General features: G+C 42.6%; 1 pseudogene; it reads left to right on the forward strand.

Moving 5' to 3' along the window:
- Window positions 1-9,575: 9,575 nt before the first annotated feature.
- LOC147431976 (secreted RxLR effector protein 161 pseudogene) lies at window positions 9,576-10,343 on the forward strand (annotated as a pseudogene).
- The last annotated feature ends 8,209 nt before the right edge of the window (window positions 10,344-18,552 follow it).

Consider the following 18,552-nt stretch of genomic DNA (forward strand, 5'->3'; position numbering starts at 1 on the left):
GCCTGCTGTCTTCATGGAGCCATCTCCACCGAGGTGGCAAGAGACTCACTTCTTTCTTGTTCTATTGGTGGGGCCTCTATTGTTGAAATTTGGGTTCTCCTTTGGGAGGGAGATGCCTCATCAAGTAGTAAGTTTTGAGCCCTTCAAATGGATCCTCCTCTTCTTCCCTTATCAGAGAGAGTCCTCTTTTGGAAGTCTCACAAGGATCTTTCCTAGGTACTCTCTCTTCTTGGTGGGGAGTTTGAAGAATACCATGGGTGTGCAATTGCTGTAGCACTTCACCTTGGAGGGATGGGTTGCCAAAGGCTTGTTAAAGCCTAGAAACAAGATAGTTCACAAGCCTAGGGGCATGATTAGTTGCTCTTTCATTAGCAAAATCAAAGCTATCAACATTCATTTCAATATCTTTTCCCTTCTCAACCATGTTACCATATACATGTGGTAGTGATGTGTGTGAACACACTAGGGACGCCAGGGAATTTTTTCCCTCTTTTTAGGAGGTTTTTTCCCCCGAGCATTACATATACGCCCATCACTCTAGGGCTATCTATCTTTCCATGGTATACTAAGTAACACACTCTCTATTGTGTGCCTTGAGCTTCCTTCATCTTCTCCAAGCTGTGTGTGTTTCTTTGCAACCCTAATTCCAACAATTGGTATCAGAGCAGGTTACGTCCTTCCGGGCTTAGTCGCAAGCTGCTCCAGCACATGCCTGCTCACTTTGTCCGATTACAGTGAGGTTTCGCGAGCATCTGCAGGTTGAATTTTTTTTTGGGAGAGGTCATAGAGCTCAGTCAGCTCAGATTTTTGATTCGGGCTCATTTCGGCCTCCGTTACCACTACACGTAGTATTGCACATGCTATTTTGTCATTTTGTGCAGAATTTCTATCAGTGCCGTTTTCTGCATAACAGGTGCCTCATAGTCTTCTACGGTTTGTGCTATATAGCATGTGTTGTTTCCACTCCGTTTCTCCTATTTTTGGGCAGTTTTCACATCAGGTGCAACATTTACCATGGTTGACAACAACACAGATGTGTTCAAGATGCTTGCTGAGGACAGGTTGGATGGGGACAACTACCCTATGTGGGATTATATGATGCAACATGTTCTTGTGTCAAAAGGCGTCTGGAACATTGTGCAGGGCATTGATGTACGTCCTGGTTCTGAGGATGTAGGCGATGTTGAGGATGTTGCAGGTCTTCCTGCAAGGATTGCTTCTATTAGAGTTGTTTGGCCTACAACAGAACAAGCTCGTTGGGATGTAAAGGATGCGCAGGCTCATGCATTGATTGTGTTGTTTGTGAAGCACACCACTGTTCCTCACATTCGTTCAACAAAATTTGCAAAACAGGCTTGGGATATTCTAGCAGGTCTTTATGCAAGCCGCAATGAGGCTAAAATTGCTTTGCTACGTAAAGAGCTGGAGTTGAAGATTATGCATGAGGAAGATGATATGGACACTTTCCTTGCTAGTGTCAAGGATATCAATGAGCAACTTATTTCTGCAGGTGAAGTCATTTGACAGTTCCGTTGTGCAGATTGTGCTTGATGCCTTACCAGATTCTTACCAGAATTTTGCTAGTACTTGGAGACTTATGACCCAAGGAAATCCTGAAGTTGTCAAATTTGATGCATTATGCACATTGCTGTTGCAAGAGTCACTTTCCAGAAAAAACAGGACTAGGCAATGTGCAATTGAACAGGATTTTATTGAGAACTTCTCAAAGAAAGGGTGGTAACAGTAATGCAGCCACTTCTTATGGTTCTCCTGCGAGTGGCAAAAATTTTGTTCCTACTACTTTTTCTGCCAGCAATTCGTATGGAAATTCTAGTGATAAGGGCAAGAAGAAGATGCGTTGCCATTATTGTAAAGCTAATGATCACTTGATCAAGTCGTGTCCTAAGTTGAAGGCCAAAGAGGCTAAGAAGAAAGAGGGTGGTTCCACTGCAAATGCTGGTTCCATTACAAATGCAGCCATTGTTGAGTCTTCTGTGAAAGGAGACTGTGTTGCTGATGTTGATGTAGAATGGGCTTTTAGTGCAGAGTGCACTTACAATCTTGCTGTCCATGATGCATGCTTGTCAGTTGCTACAGATTCACCTGTGTGGTATTTCGACAGTGGTGCTACAAAGCACATTACCTCACATCGTGAATTGTTTACCTCTCTCGAGTCTGTCCCTCACGGGAATTCAGTCACTTGTGCCAACAATGCCTCTTATCTGGTTCAGGGAGTTAGAAAGATTGTGCTTACTGCTACAAATGGCAGTTCCTTCACACTTGTTGATGCACTTTATGTACCTGGGATCAAGAAGAATCTTTTGTCTGTATCCGCACTTGCTAGACTTGGACTTGTAGTCAAATTTGTGGATGACAGATGTACAGTTCATGATCTCAGTTTTGGTGATGAAATTGTTGCATCTGGCCTTTTGTGCCATGGGCTGTATAAGCTCACTTTGTATGACAAGTGTGGGCAAAATTTTCCAAATGTTGTTGCAAATTCAAGGGCTATTTCAGATGCAAAACTTTGGAATGCATGTTTTGGTCATTTGAATTTTGCCAGTTTGTTGCGTTTGCAGAAATCTGATATGGTTGCTTCTTTGCCGCCTCTTGAAGCACCTGTCAAACATGTTTGTGAAGGTTGTATTTTGGGTAAGATGCAACGTTCTAAGTTTCCAAAGGATGGTTCAGTTCGAGCCACACGCAGGTTGTAGCTTGTGCATAGTGATGTTTCTGGGCCCATTCAAACTCCGTCCTTGGGCAATTACCTGTACTTTGTGACTTTTGTTGATGATTACTCCATGCATGCATGGATATTTCCACTTAAAGCGAAATCCGCTTAAAGCGAAGTCCAAAGTTTTTATGTGCTTCAAACAATTTCTGGCTATGGGTGAAAATGTCTCGAAATGTACTATGGGCACCCTCCGTTCCGATCGAGGGGGGGAGTATATGTCTCATGAATTTAATGCATTTCTGGCTAGTCGTGGGATAAAACACCAATGTAAAGTGCCTTATACACCTCAACAAAATGGTGTTGCTGAGAGGAAAAACAGGTCATTGATGGAATTGGCACGATGTATGGTCAAAAGTCAAGCTTTGCCGCATTCTTTTTGGCTTGAGGCCATCATGTGTGCCACTTATGTACTTAATAGGTGTCCTACGAAAGCTTTGCAGTCTATTACTCCATATGAAGCATGGCATGATAGAAAGCCTTCTATTGAGCACATGAGTGTTTTTGGCTGTTTGGCATATGCTTTGGTGCCACAAACACAACGCAAAAAATTGGATGATAAGGCTGTCAAATGTATTTTTGTTGGTTATAGTGCTGAAAGCAAAGGTTACAGGTTATATCATCCACAAACAAAGCGTATTCTGGTTTCACGGGATGTAGTGTTTGTGGAAGATTCTGTTCAGCCCTTGCTGTCATGTACTAGAGACAGTAATGTAAGCTCATAGGACATTTATGACACTTTGTTGCCTCTTTTCAGTGGTGGAAATACGAATGCAATTTCCAATGAGGCAAATGTACAGCCTATGGGGGTTTCTGAAAATGTTACATATCAGCCTATTACTGATGCAGATGTACATGATGTACTTGATGAGGAAAGGGCTGAAAATGAGCAGGCTAGAGGTATGCCAAAATGGCTGGTACATACTTTGCATGACAGTAAATTGGATACACCTTTGTCTAGTCGTACTCGTTCATGCTCTTGCCATGCATCTTATGCATCGGATTGTTATGCTTTGGCTGTGTCTAGCTTACATGATGTTGAGGAGCCTCTGTCTTTTGATGAAGCACAGAATTCAGAAATTGGATGGCTGCCATGCAATCAGAATACGATGCACTTATAGAAAACGATACATGGACTTTCTGTGATTTGCCTCCTGGCAAAAAGGCCATTGGTATGAAGTGGGTTTACAAGTTGAAATGCAAGCCGGATGGTGAGATCAATTGCCATAAGGCTCGACTTGTTGCAAAGGGTTATGCACAACAAAAAGGCATAGATTATGAAGAGACTTTTTCTCCCAACTATCGTATGACTACTGTGCATTTTCTATGTGCATTGGCAGCTCATTTTGGTTGGGATGTAGATCAATCAGACATTGTTACTGCTTTCTTGAATGGTGACATATTTGAGGAAGTTTATGTAACGCAGCCTCACGGTTTTTTCATGAAAGGAAAAGAGGACAAAGTGTGCATATGTAAGAAGGCTTTGTATGGGTTGAAGCAATCTCCTCGTGCTTGGTATGAGAAAGCTGACACTCATTTGGTTAAACGAGGCTTTCATAAAAGTCCAACAGAAAGTACATTGTATGTAAAGCGTGAGGGTGATGTACTTCTCATTGTGGTTCTTTATGTCGATGATTTGTTGATCACTAGACCAAATGAGAGACATATTGCTGAATTTAAGGCTGATTTGAATGCTACTTTCAAGATAAAAGATTTGGGGTTGTTGCATGATTAGTTGGGTATACGGTTTAAGCAGTGTGATGGTGGTATTGCCTTGTGTCAGAAAAGTTACATAGAGACATTGCTATGTAAGTTTTGACTTGAGGATTGAAAACCTATTGCCACTCCCATGGAAATAGGTTTGAAGTTGAGTCTACATGATGCTGGCGATCTGCTAATGTCACTCTTTACCAAACTGCTGTTGGCTGCGTCATTTATGTATGCAACACGAGGCCATATATTCAGTTTGCAGTCTCACAGGTCAGTAGATTTATGCATAGCCCAGGGTCTAAGCATTGGCAGGTTGTCAAGAGGATTCTCCACTACCTTAGTGGCACTTTACATCTTGGCTTGTTTTATCCCAAGGGGGGATCATTGCCGCCATACTTACATGCTTTTTCGGACTCAGATTGGGCTGGTTGTTTTAACACGTGAGTGTCCACAAGTGGTTTTTGTTTCATGATTGGCAGTTCATGTATATCATGGTTTAGCAAGAAGCAACCTACTATGGCCACTTCAAGTTGTGAGACTGAGTACAGGGCAGTCTTCACAGCTACGGTTGAGTGTGTATGGCTCAAACGCCTTATGGCTGATTTGGGTGTTGGACAGGACATTGCCAACACTATCTACGCTGATAGTCAGAGCACATTGGCAGTTGCGAGGAACCCAGTTTTTCATGCTCGCACAAAGCACATTGAGTTGCATTACCACTATGTCAGGGAGAGGCTCTCAGCAGGAGATATCATCTTGGTTTATGTGCCAACACAGGACAACCTTGCAGATCTTTTCACAAAGGCATTGTCTCGTGAGAAGCTTGAAGCTTTCCGCAAAGCTTTGGGCTTACTCCCCTTTGTGGACTGATCATGTCCTCAGGGCATGGCACTTCCCTTTACTCATGTGCCAGCTCTCGTTCATCGCATCACTTGAGGGGGGATTTGTTACCATATACATGTGGTAGTGATGTGTGTGAACACACTAGGACCACTGGGGCATTTTTTCCCTCTTTAGGAGGTTTTTCCCCCCGAGAATTACATATACGCCCATCACTCTAGGGCTATCTATCTTTCCATTGCACACTAAGTAACACACTCTCTATTGTGTGCCTTGATCTTCCTTCGTCTTCTCCAAGCTGTGTGCATTTGTCTGCAAGCCTAATTCCAACAAACCATACTAGCAAATTTTAGGTGTAAACTTTTACTTGTACTTTGGCACTTCAAGCCCTAGTTTCTACTCCTCTTTACCTTCAAAGATAAGTACTCAAGCATCTATACCCGTGGATCGAATATTATTAATTGCAAGGAATAGAAGAGAGGGCTCAACAGATCCAAGACAACACCGGTCCCTGTCAAGCTTCTCATAGCTGAATAATGGTTAAGCCATAAGCAAGCCCCGTGGGACTCCATATTAAGACCATAGATCTTGGTGGTATCCCCGTTAATTGCATAAAGCAGATGTGCTTCAAGGATGAAAAATCCCTATTCTACTTACTCTTTTGCAATTAATAACACCAACCATTTGTAGTAGCAAGCTTGAGGACCTCTCGTTTTGAGCAAGAAAAGAGAAACCAATAGCTCTGATACCAATGTAGCATTTAATGCACTAGTAACTTGTGTGTAGCGGAAATTGATAACATAGTGAGCATTTCATTAGGAATAAGTTCCTAATGAGCATAGAGAGAGTACTTAATTTGAGAAAGCAACATAGAAGTTTACACTTAGATAATTTGGCATTGACAAATACTTGAAAAGAGAGAGGAATAGAAAAATTGACAACAGTTGAGGACCGGATTTACATGGAGCACGTCCCCCCTCCATAAAGGCTTTGTATTATAGCTTCTCCCATCAAAGGAGACTTTTGTACAATACAATTCTTGTGCTCCTTGACAAAACTTGTTGGTGCAATGAAGATGGAAGATTCATGCACCAAATTATGCTTGAAAAAAACACCAAGTGTCCCTAGCCTCAGTCCCAAGACCTCACACACCTTCAAAAATGGTGTGAGCTAGCAGGGAATGAGGAAGAAGAGGTGTCTTTCAAGAAAGAAGTATTCTCCTCACATAATCACTCTAATATCATAGCTTAGCTTAGTAATTAGCATGGTAGAGGAGATGAGCATGCCATTGAAGCTTGGATCTTGGTTGGATTTGCATTACATAGCCAAGAGGTTGATGTGGGCTTCTACTTCTCAATGCTTGGAGAAAGAGATGGAGTTCTTCTTGCACACATGAGTTGTGTGTGCATGTGGCAATCTGTTAAAGAAAAATGCAGCCCTCTCTCTCATCTTGGTCCACCCCTCTTGCTAAAAGCTCATGTTGGCCTCCCATTGGCCCCTGTAAAGCTTAGCCAATCACAAATTAGAAGCATAGTTGATAGCCTTTTGACAAGTGTCCCCCTTTCCCCTTTTGTGAGCTTTAGCTAATTAAATAATTCAACTAAACTCTCATTGGACCTCTAAGTCTTCTCGCCAATATGAATCACACAAGACATTGGGGGCTGTTGAATGCTCATTGGACCCCTTGGTAGACTGTCCCCAATAGTCTTCTAGGGAGATTAAATTCTATTGGTTCTTTTATCAAGCATTTTTAAATTGATTAGACTAAATTTACTCTAGCCTAATTCTTATTGGTCCACCTCTATGGCCATCCAATAGGATTTGAGGGGAGATGGGGGCAATTGGCCTAGGAGCCTGACATGTGTCTAGTATTCCCTTTGTGTAAAGGGGGAGGCCTTGGAGAGTATGTGTGTGTGTTTCTCTCTCATCCCCTACAATAAGGGCTCCTCCCCTACTTCCTAGGGATGCGGGAAGACTTTTTAGTCTTCCCATGACCATCCAATATTTCCCCTACTTTGGCCTTTGGACAATACAATTAAAATTAGGAACTTTAGCCAATGGAAGTCTTAATGGGGTTGAACCTTAGGTCGTTTAACCCCCATTGAAGCACATTGCTCTTTTGAAAACTGTCCCCCTTTCGATCCCTATTTTTTCTCCTTTGGTTGAGACCAGTTTGGCAGCCTTACCAATATGCTAGCTTTTACTCCCCTGGTACTTTCCCATATTAAATGGCCAATTTAACATGAGAAAATCATTTGGGAGTACTAGATATTAGTTTTTATGACATATTGAATTAAAAAAACACCCTCTATTTAATCTCCTTGTACAAAATCTAATTCATTAGGGAGTAATTTGTGTACATGCAAGATAGTTTGATGTGCCTACAGGTAGCAAGAATTGTAAGAAATTGTAATGAGCATGTGAATTTAGCCCTTTGAGATCATCATCTTGTGTAAATGTGGTCTTCAAGCAATACATGCAACCAATAGGTGCTTCTCTAGGCCTATTTCTCTTTCCCCATACATATAACCCATGGTGCTCTAGGGAGCTTTGTAGGCGCATTGGGCTTTGTGATAGCCCATAGTTGTGGTAGTCAAGATGGAGCATGTAAGTCATCCATTTGTCCTCTACTTTCTTTCTTCTTAGTCATGGCCATCCAAGGAAAATTTTCCAAGTTCTTTAAATCATGTACTAGATCAACCTAATGATTGATTAGAAGAACACCACAATATGGGCGCTCGTGGAGAATTGAGACCCTTAACATGCAAGATGGTGCACTTTTATCACATTCCACCATACCATTCTAGAAGACCACAAAATGAGGTTATATGTGATGCCCTTGGTACATGATGAGGCTTGAGAAGTGGATCCTACTATAAAGGTGATACTTACCTCCACTCTACAGAAAATATCAATCGGGACATACTCCACACATTGAGAGTATGAGACTAAGCACATGGTACCAAAAGTTTTAATTGTGTTTGATAGTGTAAATGTGCTCATCATTCTCCTTGAGATCATACATTTACAAGCACTATGATGGTGATTCTAGAGTTAGGATTGGAGAGACCCATGAGTAAGGTACTTTTTCTATATTAATGCTCAGTAGAGCTTGTATCAAATTATCTCAAAATAATACATGTAAACCCTAGCATATCCTTTGCACAGGGAGGTTTGGGCATCCTTGGCGAAATTGTCTTCGACGGTAAGTCCTTGTCTATAAAACATCCCCTAGAATGAAGGAAATTTTGTTGGGTTACAAGCCCAAGTCTAGTAAGTGTCTACCTGCGGGAATGCTCTCCTAAAGCATGCGGTTAAAACCTCTACTTTGCATGGCAAAGTAGCCTTATATATGTATCTTTTTAATCAATCAAATAGAGAGTTGTTTTTAGCGTTTTGAGTCTCTCTCTCTCTCTCTCTCTCTCTCTCTCTCTCTCTCTCTCTCTCTCTCTCTCTCTCTCTCTCTCTCTCTCGCTCGTTTACCTCGTTCTCTGCTGCATGCTCAAACTGCCATGGTGACCCACTGGTTTCATCCTCCATAGCCCCCAACACCTAACAAATTATTTTTTGTGAGCTTATTGACTACATGTAGTGATAAAGTGTCTCTCTGCACAATCTATGACTACTTAGTTTTGATCGCTATGCTAAGCAGTAGTCATTGTTTTAAGGATTAGCGTTCTAAGAAAAATACTAGCTCACCAATGGGTAGATACTCAAGAGAGAGACATTTCAAGTACCCATTTTTGACTCATTGGGTCTATTTCTCAATTGGGCCACTTAAGGTTTAGTTCATCTATCTTCTGCAATTGAGACATCTAGTTGATTTAAGAAGGTTTCATGAACTTGATTCTTCTTTTCAATCATTAGAGGTAGTGGGGTTTGATCCATTAATGATCATTTTAGTTCATCTATCTTCTGCAATTGACACATCTGGTTGATTTAAGAAGGTTTCATGAACTTGATTCTTCTTTTCAATCATAAGAGGTAGTGGGGTTTGATCCATTAATGATCATTTTAAGCACAACGTGCTTACAAAGATTCAATTCGTGAGTCGTCATGGCAAGAAGCATGGATTAAATGTAGAACATGGTGCCTACAATAAAAAAAGAAAGGTCACTATCCTCTCCTTAGCGGGTGGTACCAACTGCGGGGCTTGTGTGGTAAAATAAAAGGGCCCACTTATTGATGCTAGATCCCTCAAATTGGAGAGCCTATGGTGAAATCTCTCAATGATCCAAGATTGGTAGAGCTAATAAGTAGTAAGAGGTCATTTGCATGAGCAAGGGTTAACAACATGGCCAGTTGCAAAGGCATTGAAACTCCCCTTCCAGCCAATGTGAACCTCTCCAAAGGCAGCCCATCTGCTCTTGCTGGTGAAATTCAAGACTTCCCCTATTGCAATATTCAGGGAGGTGTCTGCTATCTTGTCACTTGCACCCGTGCTGACATTTTCTTTGTCGCCATTCTTTCTCGCTCCATGAATTCCTTTCAAGCTATTCATGTTCAACATCTGAAGCGGCTCCTCTGTTACCTCCACCATAGCAAAGATTTTGGCCTCATTTACTCTACAAGTGACCCTTTACCTTCACCTTTTCTCATGGGCTACTCTAATGCAGATTGGGGGGGTGATGAAGCCACATTGCAATCAACATCAGGTTATGTATTCATCTTTGTTGGTGCTGCTATTGCATGGCAAAGCAAGAAGCAAGACATGGCTACCTTGTCCTCAACATAAGCTGAATATGTTGCAATGACAGTTGCCTTGAAAGAAGGCATGTGGCTGAAGCATCTTCTCATGGAAACCACCTTGTTCCCAAATCAGCCCCTTCGTCTTCATTGTGACAACAAGTCTGCCATAATGTTAGCTAGCAACTTGAAGCATTTTGCAAAAATGAAGCACATCGCAATGAAGCTTTAGTTCATTAGAGAATTGGTCCAAGAAGGATCAATCAACCTGGTCCACATTCGCACAAAGCAACAATGGGCGGATTTTCTCACAAAGTCACTCCCAAAAGCAAAACATCATGAGAGCTGTCATATGCTCGGCCTAAAACCTCTGTAATGGGCATTATCAATTTAGGGGGGTGTGTGGTGCAATTTAATAATTAAATCTTTTATAAATTGTAATCCCATAGCTACTCAGTCACATGACATTCCCATGAGAATGGAACGGTCGCCTTGTAACTGCTATCACCTGCCTATTTAATCCACCTCTTGGAATCAATCAAATCATCTCCTTCTTGCCCGTGTCTACGAGTCACTCTCTCTGTGTGTGTCTCCTGTGTAAGCGTGCTTGTTTCACAACACTAGTGCTAGCTTTATGGCCATCTTCACACGCCTTTCAAATGTGATAAGACCTATATCGGGAGTAATTTACACACAAAGCTATCACCGCCATGGGAGCACGCTCTTGCTACCGCAAACGTTTCCTCCGATACTAGGGTAGGCCAGCCTCGTCACTAATTGACACCTCCCTAGGGAGGTGAGATCAATGGCCCACAGTAGGCATCGCGAGGCAGGTGCAATCCTGGCCATCTGATCCTCGTTTAAACTAGGTGTGAACTAAGAGTGAACTCGGAGGTATGTGCACCACACTAAATTTGGTGTGAACTCGGTGTGAACTAGCTGTGAATTGGGGAGGGTTTGCACACCACACCAAATTCGGAGTGAACTCAATGCGAGCTCGGTGTGAACTATAGGTGTAAACTTGTCCGCGACGCGATGATCTATAAACTTAACACACACACACCTTTCAACGAGCACGCGTTAACCTAGTGCTTAGAGTCAAATCCGCAACGGAGAGGGAAGCGGTTCAAGTTCCGGATCCGAGAAATATAGCTTTTGCATTCCATAGGCAATCCAACGGTCACAATCAACTGGTGGTGATCGTGAGCCATTGATCCCACCTCCCAAAAGGAGGTCTCATTTTTTTGGGAGGTGGCATTTAGTGACGAGGGTATGCCAGCCTCAGGACTAAGTGGCACGGGCATGGGAGGGTGGGATCTACGGCAGGGGCATTGTGGGCCGTAGATCTTAGTGACGGCGCCGAAAGTCAATTAGGGTACCCTAGATTAAAAGTAATCTAGGATAATAAAAAGTAATCTAGGGTACCCTAATTTACTTTCGACACTCGCTCCTAATTTACATGTTTTAAGTAAATTAGGGCCCCCACGTTTCACAACGCACGCATGGCGTAGTGGTTAGGGTAGGCGTCTCTCGTACGTGAGGTCCCAGGTTCAAACCAGACACTGCAAAATGGAGGTACCCTAGATTACTTCCGAAATGCGGGTACCCTAGATTACTTTTGTAATCTACGGTACCCGCATTTGGGATCTACGGCCCACAATGCCCCCGCTGTAGATCCACCCTCCCATGTCCATGCCACTTAGTCCTAAGGCTGGTCTGGTCTACCATCGTTACTAAATGAACCCTCTTTACTAAATGACACCTCCTTTTGAGAGGTGGGATCGATTGCTCACGATCACCAGTTGATTGTGACCGTTGGATTTCCTATGGAATGCAAAAGATATATTTCTCAGATCCGGGACTTGGACCCGCTACGGATTTGACTCTAACCACTAGGTTAACGCCCGGTGGCAGCTCTGTTCATGGCTTCCAAAGCATCGATCTCGACACTGTCCATATCCCACGCTTCATGTGTTTGCCTCTTCACGTCCCGTTCATCGACATCCCACGCTTCATGTATTAGCCTCTTCACGTCCTGTTCATCGACCTCGCCAGTTTGCAGACAATCGGCACGAAGGAAGAGGGAAACTCTTTGTTGAGCTCCATTGCAATGGATGGGCAACATTAACTGAGGATCTAACAAGCTCCGAGAGCTCAGCTTCCAGTACTGATGAAACTGAACCAGATGGAGAACCGGTTGACCCGACTGTGCCTATGAGTGATCTAACAGAGAGACTCTTTCACGACGACAAGGTGATTAGGAAGTACAAAGCAATGTACAGAACACGGGTGGAACGCATTCTTTTGGAGATTGCGACAACTCGAACACTGGAAGGCCCCTCTGCAAAGCTTACCTGTCTGACAATGATTTTGTACCTACTCTACCCGCGAAAATTCATGTAGAGTCACAAGCGTGCGTTTCATCCGTTTGTAAATGTTCTGAGTACATTCCTGGTTAAGTATTGCATTGCTTTCATCATGACTTCATCTACAGAACACCTTGTGTTATCAGCAGGGACCTCATGGGCACTTGAGCTTGGCATTTTTGAACCTGAATCAGCCAAACGGGAAAACAAAAAGGCATGATGCGGTTTCTACTGCGGCCTTGCTCGATCGCGCACCAGGAAAATTAAAGAGGCCGGATCAAACATATTGACCTGACAAGTTTCGCTCGAGTACAGATTAAGCTCTGATCAACTTTCTCATTGTCTCTTGTTTGGCCTTGCTCGTGACGTCGCCCACCTGCACACAGAAAGAATCAAGATTCAAGAAGATTTAAAGACGCCGGCGGGATCAACTTATTAACCTGACAATTTACAAATTTTTGTTTTTTTTTGGGGGGGGGGGGGGGCCTCCTCGATATGTGACACGGGTGAGACTCAAGGGATCGACGGCGGAGAATGGATCCACCGTTGATCCCATCTGCGCCATGCAAAAAGGTATCCCTCGGGTATTCCCCCCCCTACACGCGCCGTGCCGTGAACCCACCACCTCTCCCACTGGACTCACACAGCCTAACCAATCCACCTATCGCGACACACTACAAGCACTACGAGTTTGGCGGATAATATTCTTGCCCCCCCCTGTTGCGTTGATCCTACGGCCCAAAGCACCCCGCCCTGCCGCAAATGCGCCTACGCCGTCGATCCCGTGAGTGACACCCCGTGTCACTTATAAACGAGGGGGGGGGGGGGGGGGGGGGGGGGGGGGGGGGGGGTTGTTCTTTTAAAGACGGATTGAAAGATGGCAAGGGTTGGTAGCTTTGGGGAAGGTTACAAGATAAGTTAATTACCAAAGGTCCAAGGTCCAGCTTTCGCGCAGTCGACGCGTGCAGGAAAGAGCGCGACACAGCACGAGCTCCAAGACAAGACGACGGTAGCAGAGCGCGAATAGCAGGAAAGAGCGCGAGCTGACATAGCAGGAAAGAGCGCTCCAAGACAGGACGTCGACGGTGCTCTTTCTCTCTCTCTCTCCTGTAGACCGCAAGATAGCACTCTCTCTCTCTCTCTCTCTTGCGCGTGTTCGTGCAGGTGATGCTAAGCACTCTATTTTTGGGTGGCAGGAGGCTCACTTTTCTTTCTTGGCCTTTCCCGTTTAGCTCCAGAAATTGAACTCCACTCATTTATGCCTTAAGCCTATGTCACACTAGGACACCCGCCCAAGGTGACATGACAAAAATGGATCCTATAAGGAGATATAGACCTTATCGTTCACAATATGCCTTGTTGATTGGAGGTTTTTGTTAATGTCACACTCGAGCTCGTCCAACTATTTGCAATTGCCTTGGGCTCGAAGTGTATCTCGAGGGATGAGGTATGAGCAACATGTTTCTCTGACAACTCCTAACTAAAAATCTCATTGTGAATTCTTTCACCCATGTGAAGGTCTTCAGCATAAGGCCATAGGACTTCATGGTGCAAGTTTATGTGATTGCATTTGGAGAAAGTCCCTCTCTTTTCATCTGGATAAGATAGCCTAGAGCTTCATTTCCCACAACATAAGCATTACCATGCTCAACGTGTTTCTCCAACAATCCCTGAAGGTGCTAGCATTGGTGATTGCATCTGGAGAAAGGTCTTCCTTTGCATTTGGATAAAGAAACCCAGAGCTACCTTGCCATAGCCATGTTGAGCACATCCGGCCATCATTGTGGTCTAAGCGAAGGCATTTTGGATAGAAAGCTCATCAAGAACCTTTCGAGCTTTCATGAGGGTACCACATTCCACACAAGAAGCCTATCAAGAAGTTATCGTGCTTTCAGGAGTCTCCCTAAATATGCATATTTCTAAAGCAACCCATTCTTGTGAAGGTTGTTTATCATCCCCATGCACAAATGATTTTGAACTAATCCACTATTGTTCCCTAGTTGTTTGTGTGCACACGTACAACCATGCTAATCTTGATATGTCATGCACATGAGAAACCACGGTTGTGAAGAATTTTGAAGTGTGGTGAGGAGAATCTGTCCAAAAATGTGAGCAAAAACTATGTTGAAGTGTGGTGAGGAGAAAGTGTCAAAAACTTGTTTGCATGTGCACATGAGCAAGGTCCAGGTCTCTCACCATAACAATACCAAATCGCAATCATCTTATCGAAATAGGAGAGGCCTTGGGTAGTGAAATCGCAAACACAAAAAGTCCTCATAGTTAAACTCCATACAAGAAATCCATCAAGAACTCCTTGTGTTTTCATGAGGGTATCACATTTGATACACAAACAACAATGTGTTCCCTAAGTATGCATCCATCAGGATACCACCCATCAACAGCTGTTGAAATACGAGGAGCATGATTTGATAAATCTCCCAATAGGAACATATCAATTAAAGCACCACCAAGCACAACATCTTTCTCTAACAGATTGTGACCAGCAATCACAAGGTGCATTCTCTAAACTAGATATAATCAAATCCTTTCCAAATTATGGTACTTGATCCACCATACTTCAAAGCAAATAGAGCGTGACATATGAGACACATTAAAACAATAAACTAGTGTAACATATGAGACCCATTTTGGAACAATAAATCCCCAAGTTTTTTACAAGAAACAAAAGAAATTCTTCAACAAAACAAGGGAAGTATAAAAGCACACCACCACTACGTTGCAAGAAAATGTTTATGTGAGAAATGACATAACTTCACATGTTTTTGGTGAGCCTATAAACATGTCATATCTAGCCAACCCAAATGATTTTCTCATTGTAAACTGATCATTTAGTATGGGAAGATAAAAGGGAACAAGAGATAGGATATAGATATGTGCTTCTAGACTTATCTCAATAGGGGGCCAAAATTTGAAATGGTTTTAGGCGCATGGGTTTAGCATAGACAGATTGCCTCCCTTCCAGTACTCACTAGATGCACCCTCTCTGACTCTTACACACTCTGAGATCACCAAGATCATCCGCCAAGACTTGACTCAGCTAGACACCAGGAGGACATGGATACAGCCAGCACAGGAGCTGGGCACGAAGATGGCTTTCTGCAGAGAGCATCTCCTCCAGCTTACGGTTAATGGTTTTGTGAGGAGGCCCAGATACATGGACACCCACTTGTCTCATGGGATACGATGTGCTATCGGCCAGATACACACATCTTCACACCAGCTGCGGATCGAGACTGGGAGATACAGCGGAGTACCAGCAGAGGCCAGGACATGCCCCCTGTGTGACATCAAGCCTGAGACAGAGTTGCACTACACATGCCATTGGCCCGTCTACTACGAGATACGAGGCCGCTTCCATTGCTAGTTTAGAGAGGGCTTTGGACTATTCTCCAGAGTCATGCAGTACGAGGATCAAAGATGTTTGGGTTTGTTTTTGCTCAAGCTACGCAGACACAGAGAGAGCCTGATGAGAGGAGAGGCTAGCCAGTCTCAGAGACAGATCACAGATTTCTTTAGAGCTGCCACCACTGGACACCCGGAGGAGTGACTACCACAGTAGAGCTCATCCTCTCACACCAGAGGCACACTGTTCGACCGAGCGACTAAGCTGGGGAGATCTAGACGCCCACGACTGTGGAGGACTACACAGCATTGGTGGAGGCTGCATCAGAGGATTCGGATCACTTTGGCTCGACATGCACGACGCCCGGTCAGACTACTGACCATGGAGGAGATTGATGAGATCCGCTAGCGATCGATGCTGGATCCCTTGTGATCTAGCTATCCCAGCTAGCTGCTTAGTTCACACCTTGTAGTTTAGGATTCCATAGTATTTTATTGTGACATTTGTCATTTCATTTTTGTCATCTTGTTACTCTGACTTTGTATCAGATCCACCACATTGTAACTTTCTGGTCTCATAGGTCACTTTGGCCTTTTGAAGACGTTAATATAACATTTCATTTTCATTTCATTTCTCTCTCTCTCTCTCTCTATCTCTCTCTCTCACACACACACATGTGAACAATGATCATACACCACTCATTGCTCTCTCTCATGTATGTGACAATACTCATTATACATTGAAATCTATAGCCACAACATTAAGATGCATAATTTAATTCAATCTTTGCAAATTGTGTGGGATTTTAAGGGTGCATGACACGTAAGCATGGTGACTGCCACTTGATGGTGAAGAATGATCAACATGTAAGTCCCATCGTAGGATATTTTCATGAATAGAAAAAGTTAACCTAGGCATCATAAGCTTTTGACATATTGATTGCTTTTGATATACTTCATGCATCAGGTCCTAGAATTGAGCTTTTATGTGTGAAACAGTTGAAGAGAGGAGATGGAATTTGAAGAAGTGAAAGAATAAAAAAATAGCAACCAACAATCAAAATACAAGTAAACTTACATAAGGATATATTCTGAATTTGGTCAAGATGTATGCAAATAGGTGATTTTGTTGCATAAGATCGGTGTAATTTCCTACCCTCAAAATGCACATATGTAAGTATATGGTGTGAGGAATCAGGACATCGACCACACTTAGCTAGATATGTGGTGTGTCTTCTAGAAGCTCACTATGTTGTGGTAAAGTCATTATGCATGACATGCCAAGGAATTTTGTTGAAAGATTCTATAAGAGAGAACATGCTATTGGAGATCGAGGTAGTTGATTGGAATAGCTAGAATATTTGGTTCAAGAAAAGCTACATCATTGAGCTCTAGCTTGTGTGGAAAGAGTACTATGGTGGAGTTTGTAATATAGTGAAGCATTGAAACATGTAACAAAGCTAGTCCATCAAAAGAAGCTTGCATGGACAATTGCTAGAAATTTGAAAATAGTGTAAAACTTGAAACCAAAAGGGTTTTTTTGTTGACAATCACTCATGCTATTACTTAGGCTTGGACTAAGTTTATGCAAGACTCAAAGAAGAAGAAGTTGGCCTTGAGCTCGTTATTATACTTGCCAAACTTTGGCAAGTAGCTTTAACCAAGCGGTGTTGCTCAAAGAGTGCTAATATTTCTTGTAGCATAATATGGCACATGCGATTATGTTGAGGGTGATGGCATGTAGAGCTAAGGAAGGCATGACAAGTTGTTATATTTTATTCTAGAGCTCAATCCCTCTATCAACACCTTGGTCCTGCAAAGGCAATACAGTGTAACACAAATAAACACAAAAGAAGATAAAAGCTGATGTCAAAAGTTGAATTAACTCTGCAAAAATAAAGCAGTTCGAATTGCTTGTGTTAGAGCCTAGTCCAAAAATAGTTAAAAAGTGCTTGCAATATCATGAACGATTTTGACTATATGGCAAGTGTAATGTAAATTATGGCTTGCAAGCAACCTTGCATCACAACACATGCAGATGGATGCCTTAAAGCTTCATAACCCGCTCATTGCACTTACTTGCTTTCTTCAGTATATTAAGCCAGAGTTTCAAGACATGGAGCCATACACTATCAAGCCACATTTGAGTTGCCTTAATACACTACTCTAAACATGCCTGAAGGGCCTATCTTTCCCCTTTCTGCAACTTCACCTAACTAGATATTTGTGCATGTTCACTAGAAGCTCATGATGTCAAGCACTCTATCAAATACAATGAGAAAGAATATAATTTCCTACATGATAAAATGTACAAAATGTTGTGCTTTTGTTAACAAACAGACTATCAGAAGAAATGTATAGAAAACCAATTCTAATCTTAGATTTTCATTGTAAATGCTTAGCAGTAGATAGTTACCATGTTCTAAGTGTGAACTTGTATACTTGCTATTCAGTAATTGTGTTGGACCTAGGATTTGCTGGCTCTAACTAGTAACCACATAGCTACTATAACAAAACTCTAGAGGCACCTTGAGATTGCTTGTCCCATCGAACAATTCTTGACTTACCATATAGAAACTCGGAATTTTGCTCTTTGTAGCTAGCAACTCTACAAACTTACTATATAGAAAATCCAACGGAGCTTGTAAATTGCTAGTTTCATCTAACAATTACTAACTTACCATATAAAAAAATTGAAATTTCCTACTTGGATCTAGCAACTCCACATATTTTACCATTTAGAAAATCTAGAGGCACTTTGAATTTGCTAGTTCCATGTAACAAACTACAACTCACCGTATAAGAAATTCTGTAAAATAATAATTTTGCTAGATCCATCTAGAAAAAAGCTCTAAA

The sequence above is a fragment of the Adiantum capillus-veneris genome, chromosome 20, assembly GCF_014529385.1.
Source record: "Adiantum capillus-veneris isolate H3 chromosome 20, ASM1452938v2, whole genome shotgun sequence".
NCBI classification, from domain to species: domain Eukaryota; kingdom Viridiplantae; phylum Streptophyta; class Polypodiopsida; order Polypodiales; family Pteridaceae; genus Adiantum; species Adiantum capillus-veneris.